This window comes from Tiliqua scincoides, chromosome 6 (assembly GCF_035046505.1).
Source record: "Tiliqua scincoides isolate rTilSci1 chromosome 6, rTilSci1.hap2, whole genome shotgun sequence".
In the NCBI taxonomy this organism is placed as follows: domain Eukaryota; kingdom Metazoa; phylum Chordata; class Lepidosauria; order Squamata; family Scincidae; genus Tiliqua; species Tiliqua scincoides.
Window position 1 is genome coordinate 37044410 of NC_089826.1, and position 8709 is coordinate 37053118.

Below are 8709 nucleotides of genomic sequence, written 5' to 3' on the forward strand. Positions count from 1 at the left end.
AAAGGTACAGTACAAACAGTGACATAACTGGTGGGGGGTCCAGGGGAAGGGCCACACATCATATTTGGTGTTTGGCCAAAAACTGTGATGATTTTCGACCTCCAGAAGGTCTTCTGAGGCCGGGGGGGGGGGGTACATGCAGCCTCCCCAACCCTCAGAATGTCTCCAGGAGAGGCAGTGGACTCGCCTTCAGGTGAGGGTGACTCCTCTGGAGGTGTGCCCTCAGCCACAACAGTGGTGAGGAATGCCACTGAGCACAGGCCTTCCTCCCCCCCCCCCCCCCGGCACTGCAGAGTCATTACAAACATGGTTTATGGCATATTTGTGATGGCCAGTGAGGCACTAGCAGCCCTTAGTATTGGACCATAAATGACATTGGTTGGTCTGTGGGGCCTGTAGAATGTTAGTCAATTGCAGGGGATATACCAATCCAATATTTTTCTGATGGACATGATTACTGATTTGGACAAACTGGCTAGAAGGTTAAACTTACAAAGGTCTCTCTCTCTCTCTCCTGAATGCTCAGAACAGGTTCAAAAAAGTTTTGCACCACCAAATTCTATCTGAATAAAGAAGAATAATTCTAGTACTATCAGTGATGGAAGATTTCTATGATCAAACCCATTCCTCTGATTTTCATCAGGAAGAGATAAAGGCATGGCTCATAAAATCAATATATGGGAATTTCTATCATGCAGGAATAGCCCTTAACTCACAGTGAGATTAAGTTTGATGCTGTATTTGAAGGGAGAAAAAATCAAGAAAGCTTTTTCTTTTCCTCTTCCAATGACAAATATAGTTTCTTTTAGCAGCAATTTTCTTCATGCTTCTCTGGACAATGTTTTCCATTCCTCATCCCTAAATCTCTCCAATGGCTGCTGTGGGTACAAAATACAGGTCAACATCAGAAACTGCTTTGTACTGAGTCTAGGTCAGTGCTATCTACATTGGCCATTCACATTTTCAGACAGGAGTCCTTCTCACTTCTCAGAGATGTACCAAGGAATGAAGCTGAGACCTTCTGCGTACAGAAGAGTTGGCTCACTGATGTCTACTGCAAACATTAGAGCCCATACAATAGAGCCCAGCTCAGAGCCAGATTTGCCCTGCTCTTTGAATGCGAAGAGTTCATATTTTCATTCCCCAACAATTTGAAGTGTGGCTCATTAATAGATTTTGGGTGACAGTAATAGATCTGGCATGTGTACATCAATTTTGGGATGTGAAAAGTACTTTCATACAACAGTTCCCAAACTGTGGGTCATGAACCAATTTCTGGTGGGTTGCAAACCCAGAGGAGCATTTAGTTGTTCTGAATATATGTCCCAGCAAGTTTAGCCTCAGAATGCATTCCTGCAATTTCCAATGTTGTTGCCTTCTATGACTTGTAGCTATTTCTTTTCCTCTCTTTTTGTTGTTACCCTGAAGTACTACAATTCAGTGATACCCTTTCATCAGCAGGACTGTTTGTGTGTGATTGAATCTGACAGAGGCCTTAGAGGTCCAAAGCTTGTTTGCACCTTGTATTCCTCTCCCTGAGGCAATTGAGCCCCCTAGGGTGAGTTTTTGGGTGCTGATTTAAGAGAGCTTCTGAGGAAAGTACAGGGAAGGAATTCATGGGAGTGGTCTTTTTGCCCCAGACCAAAATAGGGGAAGGTGGAACATGGGAACAGGGAGGTGACGAGGTGGCAAAGCTGAGAGGGGGTGGAGCACTTTTTGGATTGGAAGGCAGACTAGAAGTGCTTAAAAGTTTGGGAATCACTGCTGTAATATATTAACTTGAGATGATCCTTGCAACAACCCTATACATAAAGATACATAAAGGATTGTTATCCCCTATTACAGCTGGGAGGGAGCAGCTTGCCTAAGGCAAAGAAAGACCTGAGTTGTAGCTCTCTCTCTTAGGAATCACGCTAGCAACCCACCCTGTATTGATTTCTTGAGCACTACAACGGCAAAATCCACACAACCCTGTCCATAGAAATCGCCTTGCAAACCCTTCTGCTTTCCCAGTGTGATATCCATCCCCTTCATGGCCACATAGGACTTCCCTAGTTCAAAGCTCCTGGTTGTACGAGGGATTTGCTTCTGTTACAACAAGTCTTCTGAAAATGGAGTTTCCGTACAGGCAATACTAAAAACACAAGGTGCTAATGAGCTTTCTTCAAACAACACAATTCATTGAAGTCACTTAATACTGGTTTGTGTGTGTGTGTGTGTCAGTAGTTTCGCACAAATGTGAGGCAGGAGTGTAATTTGTTTTCCTGCTTTTCAACTCTTCACTTGAAATTGAAAACATAAGCATGGTGTTAAAGAGAATGGCACTAATTTATTTCTATCAAATGTTCACATATTAAGACTTAGTTTCTAATCCCAAACAAGCAAATTAAAAGGGAAAGAAAGCAATTGTTTCCTGGGAAAGATGCATTCCCACACTACGGCCCTCGGAGACAGCATTTTGTTTGGTTTCCTAAGCTCATTTCCAGAGGTTTCCAGAGGTTTCCTAAGCTCATTTAATTTCAGGCCCCCTCCCAAAAATATACTTCTTGTTTGCATTCTGTCTCTCTGGAATCAGCTGAAACCCAACAAATTAATTGCATTTATTTCTGACACCAGGAATATATGTTAAAGTCAAACAATTCAAATATTTGAAAGGCATTGATTTAACACTAGACCGACGAGCCCCAACAGGTGCACTACTGCAGATGCTCAGATAAAACCATGCAGCTTGGTAGGGGAATGAGGACATCTGATATACCTAAGCAAAGCAATGTGCAATAATGCACACCAGCAAAACAGTTGTGCTATGCTTGCAGGGTTATGCTAGCAAACACTGCAACAGACCTTTTCCATCCCTATATCTCACCAGCAGTGAGGAAAAATTTGGATCCAAGTGAGTTCCATTTGGATGCGTGGCTTGTGTTGTCAGGTCATAGTAAAGGTTTGCTAGTTAGTTCTGTCTGTTGAGATGTATGCCAGGTTGCTTCTCGGCCCAGTTGGGCCTTTTTATCCATGGGGGATCCAGGACCCTCCATGGATACATGGCTTTCCCCCCTGAAACATGGCATCCAAGGTGAGTCAAATCCACAGGTGCTGTGCTGGGGTCACAGTGTATTGGTACTGACTTTCAAGGTCCACATGGTCCACACCTGGAGGTTTAAGTTAAGACTCTCTGGCCCTGCTCCATGTCCTACCACTGACACGAGATTGGCATGAACTGGGGACAGAGTCTTTACTATAGTGATGCCGTGTCGTTGGACCTCCTTCCCTGAAGAGGGCTTCCAGATGATCTTCCTTCCTGCTCTGACATGAGCAACAAAGAATGTTTTGTTTTGGCAGGAGTGTAATGGTCCTGGAAATGTCTTGGCTTAGATGGGTAGAGATTGTCAAATCAAATAAATAAATGGTTGTTGTAATTATGCACAGGTGCTGGGCTTAGTTTTAGTATGTGGCAACACGACAGCAGGCACGCCTGTGTCTGCGCAGAGCACACTCTGCCAGCCTTGAAACATGCTGAGTCTCTAAGCCCAGTACAGTAAACAACGGGAGGTCATACTCTAGGAATGTGCCTTGTGGTTAGCTAGGGTTTTAGCTAGATGTAACTAGTAGCTTATCAGTATTGCTTCATGTGTCTTCAGAGTCAATAAAAGCTTGAGGAGGCTGGCCGGGAGAAGGACACTCTCTCTTGATCTCACTCCATTCCGCTTCCGGTTTTCTTCCCTGGCATCTATACTTTGAATCCATGACTGTCGTCTCATCATTGCTCTGACTCCCTGCTACCAGTTCCTTCTCCCAAGGTTCCTTCAGTGCTTCTGCTTTCTGCACTCCCTCAAGCAACAAGGCCTAAGCCTTAGGTACTTCCCAAAGCAGCGTAGAACTGCTACATTTCAGTGCTTCTGCACTCCCTCAAGCAACAAGGCCTGAGCCTTGGGTGCTTCCCAAAGCAGCATTGCACTGCTACAAATGGTCCCCTGTCATGAGCAGGTTCACAATCTTTAAAGAAGAAGAAGAATTACTAGCAAACAGCCACTGGAAAAGACAGTGCTGGGGTGAAAAGGGACAGTTACTCTCCCCCAGCAAATTATTAAGAGAAATGCCACTTTAAAAAGTGACTATCCCAAAGCAAAGACAAGGGAAAATGAAAGGAGATTGGCAAGGCTGAGCGAGGGACCAAGGTTACCCTTTCTTATTCTGCAAGGCTTGAGAGCACTGCGTTGCTGGGAATAATGCAGCAAGGGAGCTGACTATGCAAGCATTCCTTGTTCAGAGAGGGACACCACAGATATAAAGAGGGAGATGAAGCAGGCCTTAGCATGGACTGAGGCAGCAGCCTTAAAGGAAGCAAGACAAGGGAGCCAAGACTGCCTTTTTGAAGGAAAGGGGTGCTTAGAGAGGGACAAGCAATCCACAACACTGGCTGACAACCCCAGGCTGGCTTTACAGCTTTGGATGCACTTGGGGAGGTAAGAGAGAGGAGACTGGAAAGAGGGTTGCGGGGTTTTACCAATCCTGGGGGCTAGCTGGCACTGTAGTCTTCAGCTGGAAGACTGGCAGCTGGAATATGGGTTGTTTAATCCAGCATTGGTGAGTTCAGGATGTGGACTCACCTCCCTGCATTACAATCTCTGAGCATGAACTGGAGGTTGTCCATGACTTTGTGTACCTTGGCTCAACGATCTCCGACACTCTTTCTCTCGATACCGAGCTAAACAAGCGCATCGGTAAAGCAGCTACCACGCTTTCCAGACTCACAAAGAGAGTCTGGTCCAACAAGAAGCTGACGGAACATACCAAGATCCAGGTCTACAGAGCTTGCGTCCTGAGTACACTTCTGTACTGCAGCGAGTCATGGACTCTTCGCTCACAACAGGAGAGGAAACTGAGCGCTTTCCACATGTGCTGCCTCCAATGCATTCTCGGCATCACCTGGCAGGACAAAATTCCAAACAACACAGACCTGGAACGTGCTGGAATCCCTAGCATGTATTCACTGCTGAAACAGAGACGCCTGCGTTGGCTTGGTCATGTCGTGAGAATGGATGATGGCCGGATCCCAAAGGATCTCCTCTATGGAGTACTCGTGCAAGGAAAGCGCCCTACAGGTAGACCACAGCTGCGATACAAGGACATCTGCAAGAGGGATCTGAAGGCCTTAGGGATGGACCTCAACAAGTGGGAAACCCTGGCCTCTGAGCGGCCCACTTGGAGGCAGGCTGTGCAGCATGGCCTTTCCCAGTTTGAAGAGACACTTTGCCAACAGTCTGAGGCTAAGAGGCAAAGAAGGAAGGCCCATAGCCAGGGAGACAGACCAGGGACAGACTGCACTTGCTCCCAGTGTGGAAGGGATTGTCACTCTCGAATCGGCCTTTTCAGTCACACTAGACGCTGTTCCAGAAACACCATTCAGAGCATGATACCATAGTCTTTCAAGACTGAAGGTTGCCAACATGATGGTGAGTTAATGCTCCACAAACAAATAGCAAGACAGGATGCAGGAAAAACAGCAGAACCAACAACATGGGCAGCCCAATCTTATTCAACTCCACACATGGTGATACAACTGCGCCAACATGTCTGCTGTATCCAGCGAGAGTGTTTTGGCCACTACATGCCTCCTGGGTTTTAGCCTCTAGAGGCCTCCTCGGGTAAGGGAACATTTTCTCCCTTACTCTGGGGGGTACACCTGTGTAGACCCCTGAACCTACTTGGATCTGCACCAGTTTTATAGCTGGTGCAAATCCATGTGGACCAAGGTCGTGGAATCAAGACCAGGAAGGGGGAAAGGATAGCAGTGTGCACTGCTGCCATTGGTACCCCATTCCTGGCCCCAATCCTCTTCCTCCCCTCCCCTCCCTGTCCCAGTACTCATTCCCTCTCTCTACCCTTTTCTGCAGGCTTTGGCCGGTTTGTTTTACATGCTTTGGGTCTTTGCTTGGTCCTTGAATACCAATTCTTGGAGTGCAAGTTATGGAAAATATAAGTAGTGTTACCTTTCACATTAAAAGTTTTCCCATTGTGAACAGGTGCAAATGACATGTTCCCTGAATTTATTGAATTAGTTGGATTGCAGAATATTGTGGAAGCACATGGTTTCATAGTAAAACTCTTTGTCATTGTGATTTGAATGGTACAATATTTATGGACTTTAGTCCATTAAGCTGCTCCCCCCTGGTTTATAGGAAGTATTGGAGGCAAGTGCAGAGCCATTCATAATTTATCTAGTAAAACAGCAAAAGAACCACTCTACTGATCATAAAACCTTGCATCTACCGGCAGATAGGAAGATGGAAATCCCTATCACTCAATATGTACATATGCGAGGTCTTCCTTCCTTTTTCATGTGGTACTGTGATTCATGTGATACTGAAGCGACTGTATCACATGAAAAAGGAAGGAAGACCTCGCATTGATACCAGCAAGACCCGGGATCAGAGAAAAGTGGAGGAATTTGCACAAGCGCTTGAGGAATCTCTTCCAGGCCCGGCCGACGCAAACGCATCCAACAGATGGGAACATTTCAAGAATACCGTTTACAACACCGCCTTGTCCATATTCGGCAAGAAGACCAACAAGGCGGCAGACTGGTTTGAAGCCCACTCTGAGGAGTTGACACCAGTCATTGAGGAAAAGAGGAGAGCTCAAGCAGCATACAAGGCCTGTCCCAGTGAGCGCAACCTGCAGGTCCTCCGAACTGCTCGCAGCAAAGTCCAACAGACTGCCAGGAGATGTGCTAACGACTACTGGCTCCAGCTCTGTTCCGAAATACAGATAGCAGCTGACACGGGCAACATCAAGGGGATGTATGATGGTATCAAGCAGGCCCTAGGTCCAACACAGAAGAAAATTGCCCCTCTGAAGTCTGCCACAGGCGAGGTCATCCAGGATCGGGCGCAGCAGATGGAACGCTGGGTGCAGCACTACTCTGAGCTATATTCCAGAGAAAATGTAGTCACCGAAGAAGCACTGAACAACATTGAGTGCCTGCCTGTGCTGGAAGAGCTTGACAGTGAACCAACCCTAGAAGAACTTCACATGGCCCTGGACTCCCTTGCCTTTGGCAAGGCACCTGGAAAAGACAGCATCCCTACTGAAGTCCTAAAATGCTGCAAAGAGATCATAGTCACTGAGCTGCATGAAATCCTCCGTCTCTGCTGGAGAGAAGGTGGAGTACCTCAAGACATGAGGGATGCAAACATCATCACGCTGTACAAGAACAAAGGTGACAGGGGTGACTGCAACAACTACCGCGGCATCTCTCTCCTTAGCGTTGTAGGAAAGCTGTTTGCCCGAGTTGTACTAAAGAGGCTCCAGGTACTTGCAGAGAGCGTCTATCCAGAATCGCAGTGTGGATTCCGAGCCAACAGGTCCACCACTGATATGGTATTCTCCCTTAGACAACTGCAGGAGAAATGCAGGGAACAACGACAGCCACTCTTTATAGCCTTCATAGATCTCACAAAGGCTTTCGACCTGGTCAGCAGAGACGGTCTCTTCAAGATTCTCCCCAAGATTGGATGTCCACCCAGGCTCCTCAGCATCATCAGATCTTTCCACAAGGACATGAAGGGCACTGTTGTCTTCGATGGCTCCACATCAGACCCTTTTGACATCCGAAGCGGAGTGAAGCAGGGCTGTGTTCTTGCACCAACCTTGTTTGGGATTTTCTTCGCTGTCCTGCTGAAGCAGGCCTTTGGAACTGCAACAGAAGGCATCTATCTCCGGACCAGATCAGACGGAAAGCTCTTCAACCTCTCCAGACTGAGAGCAAAATCCAAAGTCCAGCTGAAATGTCTGCGTGACTTCCTCTTTGCCGACGATGTAGCTGTCACTACCCACTCTGCCAAAGATCTCCAGCAGCTCATGGATCGTTTTAGCAAGGCCTGCCAAGATTTTGGACTGACAATCAGCCTGAAGAAAACACAGGTCATGGTTCAGGATGTGGACTCACCTCCCTGCATTACAATCTCTGAGCATGAACTGGAGGTTGTCCATGACTTTGTGTACCTTGGCTCAACGATCTCCGACACACATTCTCTCGATACCGAGCTAAACAAGCGCATCGGTAAAGCAGCTACCACGTTTTCCAGACTCACAAAGAGAGTCTGGTCCAACAAGAAGCTGACGGAACATACCAAGATCCAGGTCTACAGAGCTTGCGTCCTGAGTACACTTCTGTACTGCAGCGAGTCATGGACTCTTCGCTCACAACAGGAGAGGAAACTGAGCGCTTTCCACATGCGCTGCCTCCGACGCATCCTCGGCATCACCTGGCAGGACAAAGTTCCAAACAACACAGTCCTGGAACGTGCTGGAATCCCTAGCATGTATTCACTGCTGAAACAGAGACGCCTGCGTTGGCTTGGTCATGTCGTGAGAATGGATGATGGCCGGATCCCAAAGGATCTCCTCTATGGAGAACTCGTGCAAGGAAAGCGCCCTACAGGTAGACCACAGCTGCGATACAAGGACATCTGCAAGAGGGATCTGAAGGCCTTAGGGATGGACCTCAACAAGTGGGAAACCCTGGCCTCTGAGCGGCCCGCTTGGAGGCAGGCTGTGCAGCATGGCCTTTCCCAGTTTGAAGAGACACTTGGCCAACAGTCTGAGGCTAAGAGGCAAAGAAGGAAGGCCCATAGCCAGGGAGACAGACCAGGGACAGACTGCACTTGCTCCCGGTGTGGAAGGGATTGTCACTCCCGGATTGGCCTT